Here is an 11,128-nt window from a genome sequence, read left to right as displayed (position 1 = left end):
TCAGTTGGGGGCTCTGAAAAATGGATGGTAGGGATCAGGAAAAGTATTTGAAGGAAAAAAAGGAAAAATTTTCCAAATTTCAAGAAAACTATAAAACTCACATATCCAAGAAAATCAAAGAATTCTAGGTGTTAGAAAACATAAAGAAACTATAGTAAGGCCCACTGTAATCAAATTGCTCAAAACCAGTGATAGAAAAGCAAACTTTTCAGACAATAAAGGCACATTCCCTACAAAGGAAAAAACATAAGAATGACAATAAATTTCTTGTCAGAAACAATGGAAGCAGGAAGACAGTAAGCCAACATTTTAAAATTACTGAAAGGAGAAAGGCAACTTAGAGAACTGTATATCTAGTATAAATATCTTTCAAAAATGAAGGCAATGTTAAGCCTTTTCGAGATACAAAATCTGAGAGAACATATCATCAACCTATCTACTACAAAAAATGTTAAAGAAAGAAATGATATAAAGAAATGAAATGCTATGGCAGAAAGAAATGAAAGATGGAAATCTGAATCCACGTAAAAGAAGGAAGAGTACAGGGAACGGTAATGACATGGTAAATGTATAAGATTTTTTTCCTTAGTATGAAACCATTAAGTGTCATTTCACGGGTCTCTGAAGAGCGCTGATACCATAGTCTTCATGTCCCAGCACAGAGAAGAATTCAGTGAGAGTAAAGTGGTAGATAAAAAGTGATTTCCTAGAACAGGAGGCTTGTGAGCCTTACACATGGGTGGCTGGAAATGCCACACTCTGAGAACCTACTGGGCTACAGTTTTGCCATCAAAGAAAAGGTAAAGAGAGGTAGAGGACCTTCTTTGTCTTTCTCGACTTTCATTATCTTTCTTTTTTGGGGTGCTCCAAAATCATTGCAGATGGTGACTGCAGCCATGAAATTAAAAGATGCTTACTCCTTGGAAGAAAAGTTATGACCAACTTAGACAACATATTCAAAAGCAGAGACATTACTTTGTCAACAAAGGTCCATCTAGTCAAGGCTATGGTTTTTCCAGTAGTCATGTATGGAGGTGAGAGTTGGACTATAAAGAAAGCTGAGCATCAAATTGATGCTTTTGAACTGTGGTATCAGAGAAGTCCCTTGGACTGCAAGGAGATCCAACCAGTCCATGCTAAAGGATATCAACCCAGAACATTCATTGGAAGGACTGATGTTGATATCAACCCAGAACATTCATTGGAAGGACTGATGTTGAAGCTTAAACTCCAATACTTTGGCCACCTGATGTGAAGAACTGACTCATTTGAAAAGACCCTGATGCAGGAAAGATTGAAGGCGGGAGGAGAAGGAGATGACAGAGGATAAGATGAGTAAACTTCGGGAGTTGGTGATGGACAGTGAGGCCTGGTGTGCTGCAGTCCATGGGGTCACAAAGAGTTGGACATGATTGAGTGACTGAACTGAACTGAATGTTTTCATCATCAGCTCCTCCTCTGGGTTGAAAAGGGGAGTTTTCTTGTCCCTTTGTGGTCAAGCTAGGTCCACAAATTACTGTTTTTTATGTGTGTGGAGAGCATGTTCTAGGGATCATTAATGTACTGAGCTCACTGGACAGTATGTGGGTCTCATGCAACCATTGTTTTATAGTTTGGGGGCATGTCCTGTGCTTCTGTTGCAAGGTTTTGTTGTTATGCAAGCCTGCTTGGTTTTATGGTTAAACAAATCTGCTTTCTTGAGTAATTATTAACTTACAGGGATCTCCTGTATTTTTCTACTTATAATCCCCTAGTGGGATTAACTATTTAATTGCCCCTTTTGTCCCTTCAGTCTGTTCCTATCAGTATTTATATCTCTTTAAAAGAGAATTGACTGTTTAAACAAAAGTAATTACAATGTTATGCAAGATTAATAGTATATATATGAGTGAAATATATGAGAACAATAATATAAAGTCTCAAAAGGGAGGGATACAAATGCAGGCATACCTCAAAGATACTGCATGTTCTATACCAGACCACCACAATAAAGAGAATATTACATGAAGCAAGTACACAAATATTTTGGTTTTCCAGTGCACATAAGTTATGTTTATACCATATGGTAGCCTATTAAGTGTGCAATAGCTTTATGTCTAAAAATACATAATTTTAAAAATACAAAAAAAAACCCTATTACAATAGTAACATCAAAAATCACTGATCACAGATCACTATAATAAATATATAATAATACTGAAAAGTTTGAAATATTGTGAGAATTATCAAAATGTGACAGAGAGAAATGAAGTGAGCAAATGTTATTGGAAAAATGGTACAGATAGATTTGCTTGACACAGCCTTGATACAAACCCTCAATTTGTAAAAAATACAAAATGCCTGCAAAGTGCAATAGAATGAAATCTGTCTGTATATTATTGTGAAGTTATTATATAAAGTGATATAATATCACTTGAATATTTCATCATTGTTGCATATTAAGGTTGTATAGCATAAACCCTAAAATAAGAAAAGGTGTACAGGCATTTATTTTCTGTTGAGTAAATGGTCATACAAGGCCATGACTAATAGTACAAAACCATTACATTGAAAACATACTTAACTCTCCTCTCAGATAGCAACCATCAGATTTTGTGAATGATCTTCGCACAGAAACAAGAGATTGGATTGATTATGCTGATGTGAGATTTATAGACGTGCAGGAGAAGGCAATGGCACCCCACTCCAGTACTCTTGCCTGGAAAACCCCATGGACGGAGCCTGGAAGGCTGAGTCCATGGGGTCGCTGAGGGTTGGACGTGACTGAGCGGCTTCACTTTAACTTTTCACTTTGATGCATTGGAGAAGGCAATGGCAACCCACTCCAGCGTTCTTGCCTGGAGAATCCCAGGGACGAGGGAGCCTGGTGGGCTGCCATCTATGGGGTCTCACAGAGTTGGACACGACTGAAGTGACTTAGCAGCAGCAGCAGCAGCAGTCTATAAATTGCTCAATGGAAGGAACAATTACCAGACTGGTAGCCACATCAATCTTGCAAGCCTTTCCTAGTAGTGTGAGTCAGCTTCTCGGGTCTGACCACTCTGCACATTGAGAAGATAAGTCAGACATTGAAGTTGGCTCAAGGAAGCCTTGACAGGTAAAACTGTCCCAAGCAACCTTCCCACTGTCACACCTCTTTGCATCACTTTTTACTAATTTCATACAAAGAACACACTCTAGGGGAATACCCTGGTGGTCCAGTGGTTAGGACTCTGCTCTTCCACTGCAGAGGGTCTAGGTTTGATCCCTGGTCAGGGAATTAACGTCCTAGAGGCTTCACAGCATGGCCAAAAAAAAAAGAGAGAGGGAGAAAGAGAGAGAAAAGAGCATAGGATGAAATGACCAAATTTAACTGAGATATCTCTACATTTTCATAGTATGTTAAAAGACAAGCTTTCAAATAATCATGTTTAGATTTTTCCTATTAAAATGAACTCATATTTATTCCTGGTCCCTTTAAAATTTAATTACTTGTTTAAAAATATGTAACGAATATAGGAAAGAACATTTTAATTTATCATGACTCTCTGCTTTCCTATAAACTGAATGAATGTCAAAGTAATTTTAAATGGGGCAAGGGAGGAAGATGAGTTACAGACAGAGAGTGAACCAAAGCTAACATGACAACCTATTATACCCCTAAGAGTGTGTAAGGCAGGATCTTTTTTAGACCTCATAGGAATCCTGCAAAATAAGTATGATCACTTTCATTTTAGAGGTGAGGAAACCAAGATTCCGATACAGTTACATAGCTGAGTACCAGAGCTGGGATTCCAAGCCAAGTCTTTCTCACTCTACACTTACTTTGTTACATTCCCATTTACAACAGAAAGAATAGAGTATTTTTCAATATTATGTGAATTGATATTTTCCTCATTTGGTTTAAGAATAAATCACAATCAGGTTCTTCTTTTAGGTATTTAGGCCTAGAAATGAGTAGAAAGTGTATTCTGAAGGCCGGAAACCTGTCTTGGGTTTACAAATTTTATGTTGCCCATTAATACACTCTATTCCCTTTGTTGATCCTAAAATAGAATTAGCAAGAGGTACCATACCTGTAAATCCTCCTGAACTTTCAGTCAATGAAGTGTCTGTCTCATATCTCTGCTACATTGTGTTTGAGTCCATTGGAGAGGCAGCTTATTCATTTCCTTTTCCCTCATTTCTGGTGAAAAAAGATCACTGCATTTTTTATTGAAAAAGCAGAGTATAATGGCAATATTAATCCACAAAAAAAGCTGGCATGTTAATATCCATGCTAATTAGCTCAGATTTGTAAAGTGCTTTAAAAGCGGGAAGTGTCATACAACTGCTCACTAATGTTATTATTACATTATGATCCAAACTGTCAGCTAAATGATTGCCATGGATTCAAAAGAGCTCCCATTTAAAACATAAAATGGGCAGTTAGTGGGGAGGAAAACCACTTTATCTAAATAGAGGTGAGATAATAGATGAATGCAGACATAGAATTATAGGCTACACTTGGCAAGCATTAGATATGACTTGAATTATTCCAGGAAAGCAGGCTGCATTTTATTTTATTTTCCCTCCCCAATTCCCTGAAATCACATAAGGTAGCTACTGAAAAAGCTGTTCCCAATATGTTGTAAGGAAAGTCTGCCAATGCACTTCTTCCACTTTAATTACAGTAGTGTTACATCCATCTGACATTATTTGGAAGGAAAAGAAAAGATGCCAACACTAATGAGCTCCTACTGTGTGCCAGACATTTTACATGCATTCTTTCTTCTCAGCCCTTTGAGGTAAGGAAATGGTTATTCCCATTTACAGATGTGGTAACTAAGGTTTAGAATAGTGAATCAATTTATCCAGGAAATATAGCTTATCATCTTTTCATTGTATCATGCTATCTCAAAATGTTAGTTACTCAGTCGTGACAAACGCTTTGCGACCCCATGGACTGAAGTCCATCAGGCTCCTCCATCCATGAGATTCTCCAGGCAAGGATACTGGAGGGGGTTGCCTTTTCCTCCTCCAGGGGATCTTTCTGACTCAGGGATCGAACCCAGGTCTCCTGCATTGCAGGCAGATTCTTTATCATCTCAGCCACCAAGGAAGCTATCTCAGGTTGGGTACTCATAGCATCATTCAGAACTGCATCTTTTCTTCTCAACAGTCCCCTGTGGAAAAACTGCACCTTTTTCTCAGCAACTCCAGTGTGGCTGGCCAGGCTTGAGTCACATGCCATTCCAGAAGCCAGGTAGACTCAGTTCCACCAGCATCACATGGAATAGGAGAAATGGTGGCTCCCCAAGCAAAATAAGGGTCCCATATCCAGAGAGAGGAGAAGTGGATGCTGGATAGGTAAAACAGCAGATGCCCTCCATCCATTCCATGCTGCACTTCCCCTCTGTTTCCTCCAGCCTTTGATACAATCTGGGAACCACTACAGGTAAATGACTCAGCCTCTCCAGACTCCTGCTTCTTCATTTGTAAAATGACCTATGAAATAATCTCTTATAGGATAAAATTCTTTGATTATGTTCTTAGTCATCTCACAGACATTTATTAAACATTGTCATGGCAGTGTTAGAGTTCATATAGGTTTATACATAGTTCACTGGACCACAGACAAAACATGACCTCCATTTTAAAAAACCTGCATCTCTTCCCCCATTCCCAGCCCAACCACATTCTCAAGGGCAATCTGCTTCTCTCCCTCCCTCCCTCATTTCACCACTCCCTCTGAAGGAGCTGGCCCTGCCTGAACTCTGGCCTTCTGTTGCCTTTTGAAGCTCTGGCTTGGAATTGCCAGATCTGATTTTTCTTTTAAGACCAGCCAGAAATCAAGATTAATTTGTGAAAAGCAATTCAGGTTTTGTTTTGTTTTAAGAAAGAAAAAAAAAAAACCACAACACTGTTGAACCAAACAAACACTTGGGTGGGCTACATCTGACCTGCAGTCTGTGATCATTGCCCTAAATCCTTCTCTCACACAACATGTGAGGCTTCAGTGTTCTTTCTCTTTTCTTCACATTTGCCTATCCTGCTATTAAAGTCTTCTTAAGGGAAGGGAAAATGCTTCTGATCTCCTCCCTGACATCTAGCACAATGCCTGTACATAGCAGGCACTTAAAAATTGTTGAATAGATGGGTGAATCAAGTGGAAAGAATAAGGACAGAGTTTTGTTTTAATTGGAAACAAAAAGCTTTGTAAACATATAATCAATGGATATTTTAAATGAGAAATACATATAGCAATTGAATTATGATCCTGACCAAAAGTACAAAACCCAATAGAGAAGGGGAAAATTATAAACCTAAACAGATTCCCAAAGTCCCTTTTCATTACTGAGGGAGAGATACACGAAGTTCTACAGTCTGACCATATATTTGTAGTCTATACTTTTAGGGGGAAATGAGGGGAGGCAGAAGATAAACTGAGGAAAATAATTTACCATGAGTTGATCCTAAGGGACTATTGAAGATCAACATCCACCTGACTCTCATTTCTATAACCCACATGCAATAGAATTCATGTGCACAAAGTCCAGTCCAATGTCCTTCCCTTAATCATCATGGTAGCTCCATTTCTATGTGAAAAGTCAGCTTTAGTGTTGTCTCCTCACTTAACATCTTCCTGACCACTCATATACAGACATCCCCTTCTCTGCAACCCTACAGCCAATGCGCATACTTGTGTCAGGGTGCCATCTCTCTGGCCTGTAATTGTCTGTGACTGTACCTGTGTCCACAGTAGCCTGGGACCTTTTTTTAGGATGGGGATCATGTCTAGGTTATCCACACCTAGCACTTAGTGAGTGTACAGTCAAAGTTTGGAGAATTTCATCAATGACATGTTTTCTGCATGAGGAAGCATATTATCTCCAGAGCTTCAAGATATTCAGTTCAATCCAATAAAGTGTTTATTGAGCACCTATTATAAGTCTGGCACTGTTTAGACTGCTTGGGATATGACAATGAGTAACAAAGACAAAGTTCCCTATCTTGGGGGAACTCACATCCTAGCAGAGGGGGAAAGAAAATAAACAAAAAACAAACTACTTAATTGTATATTTGTTAGAAGTGATTGAATGCTAAGAAAGAAGGAAAAATGGAGAGCAGGATAAAAGGCTCAAAACTTCAGAGTGGCGGAGTGTGGCAGGATTAGAGGGGGCTGCGGGTAGGCTTTATTAGAAAGGTGGCATTTGAGCAGAGTCTTGCAAAGCTGAGGGAGGTGCTCCCCTGATGTCAGGAGAAAGGCTTCATGTGAGAGAAACAACCAGTGCAAAGTCTCCAGGTGGGAGTGTGCCTCATAGAGTCCAGCATGGAGGAAACTGAGCAAACAGGAGAGTATTTGGAGAAGAAGCCAGACTAGAAATACGACCACATTTTGTAGAGTTTTAGGTGTCATTATAAGAGCATTAGTTCTTTTTTTAAATTTATTTTTAATATAAATTTATGTATTTTAATTGGAGGCTAATTACTTTATAATATTGTATTGGTTTTGCCATACATCAACATGACTCCGCCATGTGTGAACTTGTTCCCCATCCTGAACCCCCCTCCCACCTCCCTCCCCATACCCTCCCTCTGGGTCATCCCAGTGCACCAGCCCCGAGCATCCTGTATCATGCAGCGAAACTGGACTGGAGAACATTAGTTCTTATGCTTAGTGAATCTGGGAGTCATTGCAGGGTGCTAATGAGATTAAAGCTAGATTTCAGCAGTATGAATTCACCAAAATTTATTTAAGATTATTTACTGAGTGGTTGCAAATACGTTTTGTTTCTTAAGAATCATATGACACATGTCATATTTCTTCAGAAAAAAAATCCCATGAAATGTAACTGATACTTCTGTCAAAATGATTCCTTTTTCCCAGGATCATGTGTCATCACATTTTTGTCTCTGCTGACTTTGTTTTCAGCCCACCTGACTTTTTTTCCCACTACATCATAACGTCTTTTTTGAGCACTTATGTCAACTGCTTGAGAGGCTAACCACAATAAAATTTCCCATTAATTTCAAATGTGTGTTTTACATCACTCATTATTGGAGAAATGCAAATCAAAACCACAATGAGATATCATCTCACACTGTTCAGAATGGCCACCATAAAAAGTCGACAAACAATAACTGCTGGAGAGGGTGTACAGAAAAGGGAACCCTCTTACATTGTTGGTGGAAATGCAAATTGGTACAGGCACTATGGAGAACAGTGTGGAGATTCTTAAAAAGCTCGGAATAAAATTACCTCACAACCCAGTAATCCCACTGTTGGGCATATTCCCTGAGGAAACCAGAACTGAAAGAGACACATATATCCCAAATTTCATTGCAGCACTATTTTCAATAGCTAGGTCATGGAAGCAACCTAAATGTTCACTGGCAGAAGAATGGATAAGGGCGTTGTGGTATATGTATATAATGGACTATTACTTAGCTATAAAAAGGAATGCATGTGGGTCAGTTCTAATGAGGTGGGTGAAACTGAAGCTTATTTATTATACAGAGTGAAGTAAGTCAGAAAGAAAAAGACAAATACTGTATATTAATGCATATATATGGAATTTAGAAAGATGATACTGATGATCCTACATGCAAGGCAGCAGACACAGACGTAAAGAACAGACTTTTGGACTCAGTGGGAGAAGGTAAAGGTGCTATGATTTAAAAGAATAGCATTGAAACGTGTACATTACCATGTGTAAAATAGATGAACGGTGCAAGTTCGATGCATGAAGCAGACAACCCAGAGGAATGGGGTGGAGAGGGAGGTGGGAGAGGGGTTCAGGATAGGGGGGACACACGTATACTTGTGGCCGATTCATGTTGACGTATGGCAAAAACCACCACAATATTGTAAAGTAATTATCCTCCAATTAAAATAAGTTAACTAATTAAAAAATAAAAGAAACTGTGTGTTTTAAACTCATAGAAGAGATCAGATTCATGGTTACCAGAGGCAGGGAGGTGCTGAGGGAGAGGGGGATTTGAATAAAAGTAGTGAAAAGGTATAAACTTGCAGTTATAAGATGAATAGTACTAGGGATGTAATGGACAGCATAACACATATAAGTAACACTGCTGTGTTAATGTTATGTTAATATATGAAAATTAAGAGAGTAAATGCTGTGAGTTCTCATCACAAGGAAACATTTTTCATGTCTTTTTCTAATTTTGTATCTATATGAGATGATGGTTGTTCTCTAAACTTACTCTGGTAATTTTATGATGTATGTGAGTCAAATCGAGTAGGAAATGACAACCCTGTCCAATATTCTTGCCTGAAAGATCACATGGACAGAGGAGCCTGGCTGGCTACAGTCCATAGGTACGCAAAGAGAGACAAGACTGAGCAACTACGTATATGAGTCAAATGATGAAGTTATACATCTTTAACAGTGTTGTATGTCAATTATATCTCAATAAAACTAGAAGATAAAATACCCAAGAGAAAAAAAGTAAGTAAAACAAAATAACATGTGTGCTTTGAGTCTATCAGGGGCAGAGGGCTAAGTCTATATGGTTTGTGCTGGTTACTGTGCTGTATTCATCTTGCCAGCACTGATAAGAAGTTCATACCCACTATAGAAACTGTTCATTAGAAAATAACAGAACAAATGCCACGAGGCAGAGGCCTGTGCCTGGTACTATGGAGGTCTGATGGGGAAAGACAAATTCTGTACATGTTGGAAAAGCAAGACCTCTTCTTCATGGACTCATTCTCTTTGCCCACCTTTTTCTCCAGCTGTTGCCAAGGCAACGAGCATCATTCAGGTATAATCTGATAGCACTTCAGATTATTTAGTATCTCATTTTCTGTACCAGGATTGTCTGATGCATGCACAGTCTGAGAAAGCAAGGATGTTAACATCCTGTAAGGCAATAATAACCAATGGGGAGCAGGATCTGATGCCCCTCTGTTCCATCCCACAGGTAATAATTCTGAAGTGCATCCTGTGCAGATTCTCAAATGATCCCTGCAGGATGGAGCCCCACTTGCCCACAGAAAGGAACAAAGCAATAACAAACTTTTCGACTATCTTTGACTTCTTCATCGTTAAACTCTTTCCAGTCCTCATTTATAACCTTTGGTGCTTGGTTAAATTACCCTCTTCAAGTTCTGGTCTCGTGTCTTTTTTTCCTGGAGAAGTCCAGGCTAAGACAGCACTGTTAGACCTGGGTTTTGAAAGTCAAGCATGAGTTTTCCAAGTATAGAGACAGGGAGAGTGTGTTGCAGGCAAAAGGAAAAAGCAGGAGCAAAGACAAGAAGGCACAAACAGGGCAAGGCACATCTGAGGATTTGCAATAACCTACTGTGGCTGACGGAGAAGGCAATGGCACCCCACTCCAGTACTCTTGCCTGGAAAATCCCATGGACGGATGAGCCTGGTAGGCTGCAGTCCATAAGGATCGCTATGAGTTGGATACGACTGAGCAACTTCACCTTCACTTTTCACTTTCATGCATTGGAGGAGGAAATGGCAACCACTCCAGTGTTCTTGCCTGGAGAATCCCAGGGACTGGGGAGCCTGGTGGGCTGCCGTCTATGGGGCTGCACAGAGTCGGACACGACTGAAGCGATTTAGCAGCAGCAGCAGCAGCTGCGGCTGAAGCCCTGGGTGTATGCAGGACATGAGGGAGAGGAACTTACCAGTGGGAAGGTTTGTTGATTGAGATATACTTATCAGATATACTCAGCTGAGAATACTGAAAGCATGTCCCTCCCAGAAAAGTTTTATTTGTTGTTCATTTTTTATCATAAACACCTACATTGCTCTTCATCTCTGGGAAACCATGCTGAAAGTTGAAGACAAAATTCAATATGTGGATGGAAGACCAAATTCTGGAAAATAAAACTGTTCTTAGTGTGAATATTATCTACAGGTGTGTAAAACAATTTACAACCATCTTATTGTGACCAAAAGAGGGGATCCTGACAAATATCAGGAAGGTAAAGTAAATGGAAATGAATTGTGTATATGCATTATTATTAATTGGTAAATAGCAGTGAATTTTCATTGTTTTATTATTATTAACAAAATGATTTACAAGTGCTTTTGTGTAATTATTCCTACCTTACTTATTTTTATGTACCCATTAGGATTTAAATTCCTCAACTATAAATACTCTTCAGGGAAGGGTGGTACATTTACAT

General features: G+C 39.2%; 1 non-coding gene across 1 annotated transcript; it reads left to right on the top strand.

Annotated features, from left to right (window-relative positions):
• The first annotated feature begins 3,186 nt into the window (after positions 1-3,186).
• On the top strand, positions 3,187-3,259 carry TRNAG-UCC (transfer RNA glycine (anticodon UCC)). The gene has a single exon. It is a non-coding gene; the product is annotated as a tRNA-Gly (tRNA).
• Positions 3,260-11,128: the final 7,869 nt, after the last annotated feature.

The sequence above is a fragment of the Bos javanicus genome, chromosome 3 (genome assembly GCF_032452875.1).
Source record: "Bos javanicus breed banteng chromosome 3, ARS-OSU_banteng_1.0, whole genome shotgun sequence".
In the NCBI taxonomy this organism is placed as follows: Eukaryota; Metazoa; Chordata; class Mammalia; order Artiodactyla; family Bovidae; genus Bos; species Bos javanicus.
The sequence above is the reverse complement of the archived record's forward strand: the minus strand, read 5'-3'. Positions and strand labels throughout refer to the sequence as shown.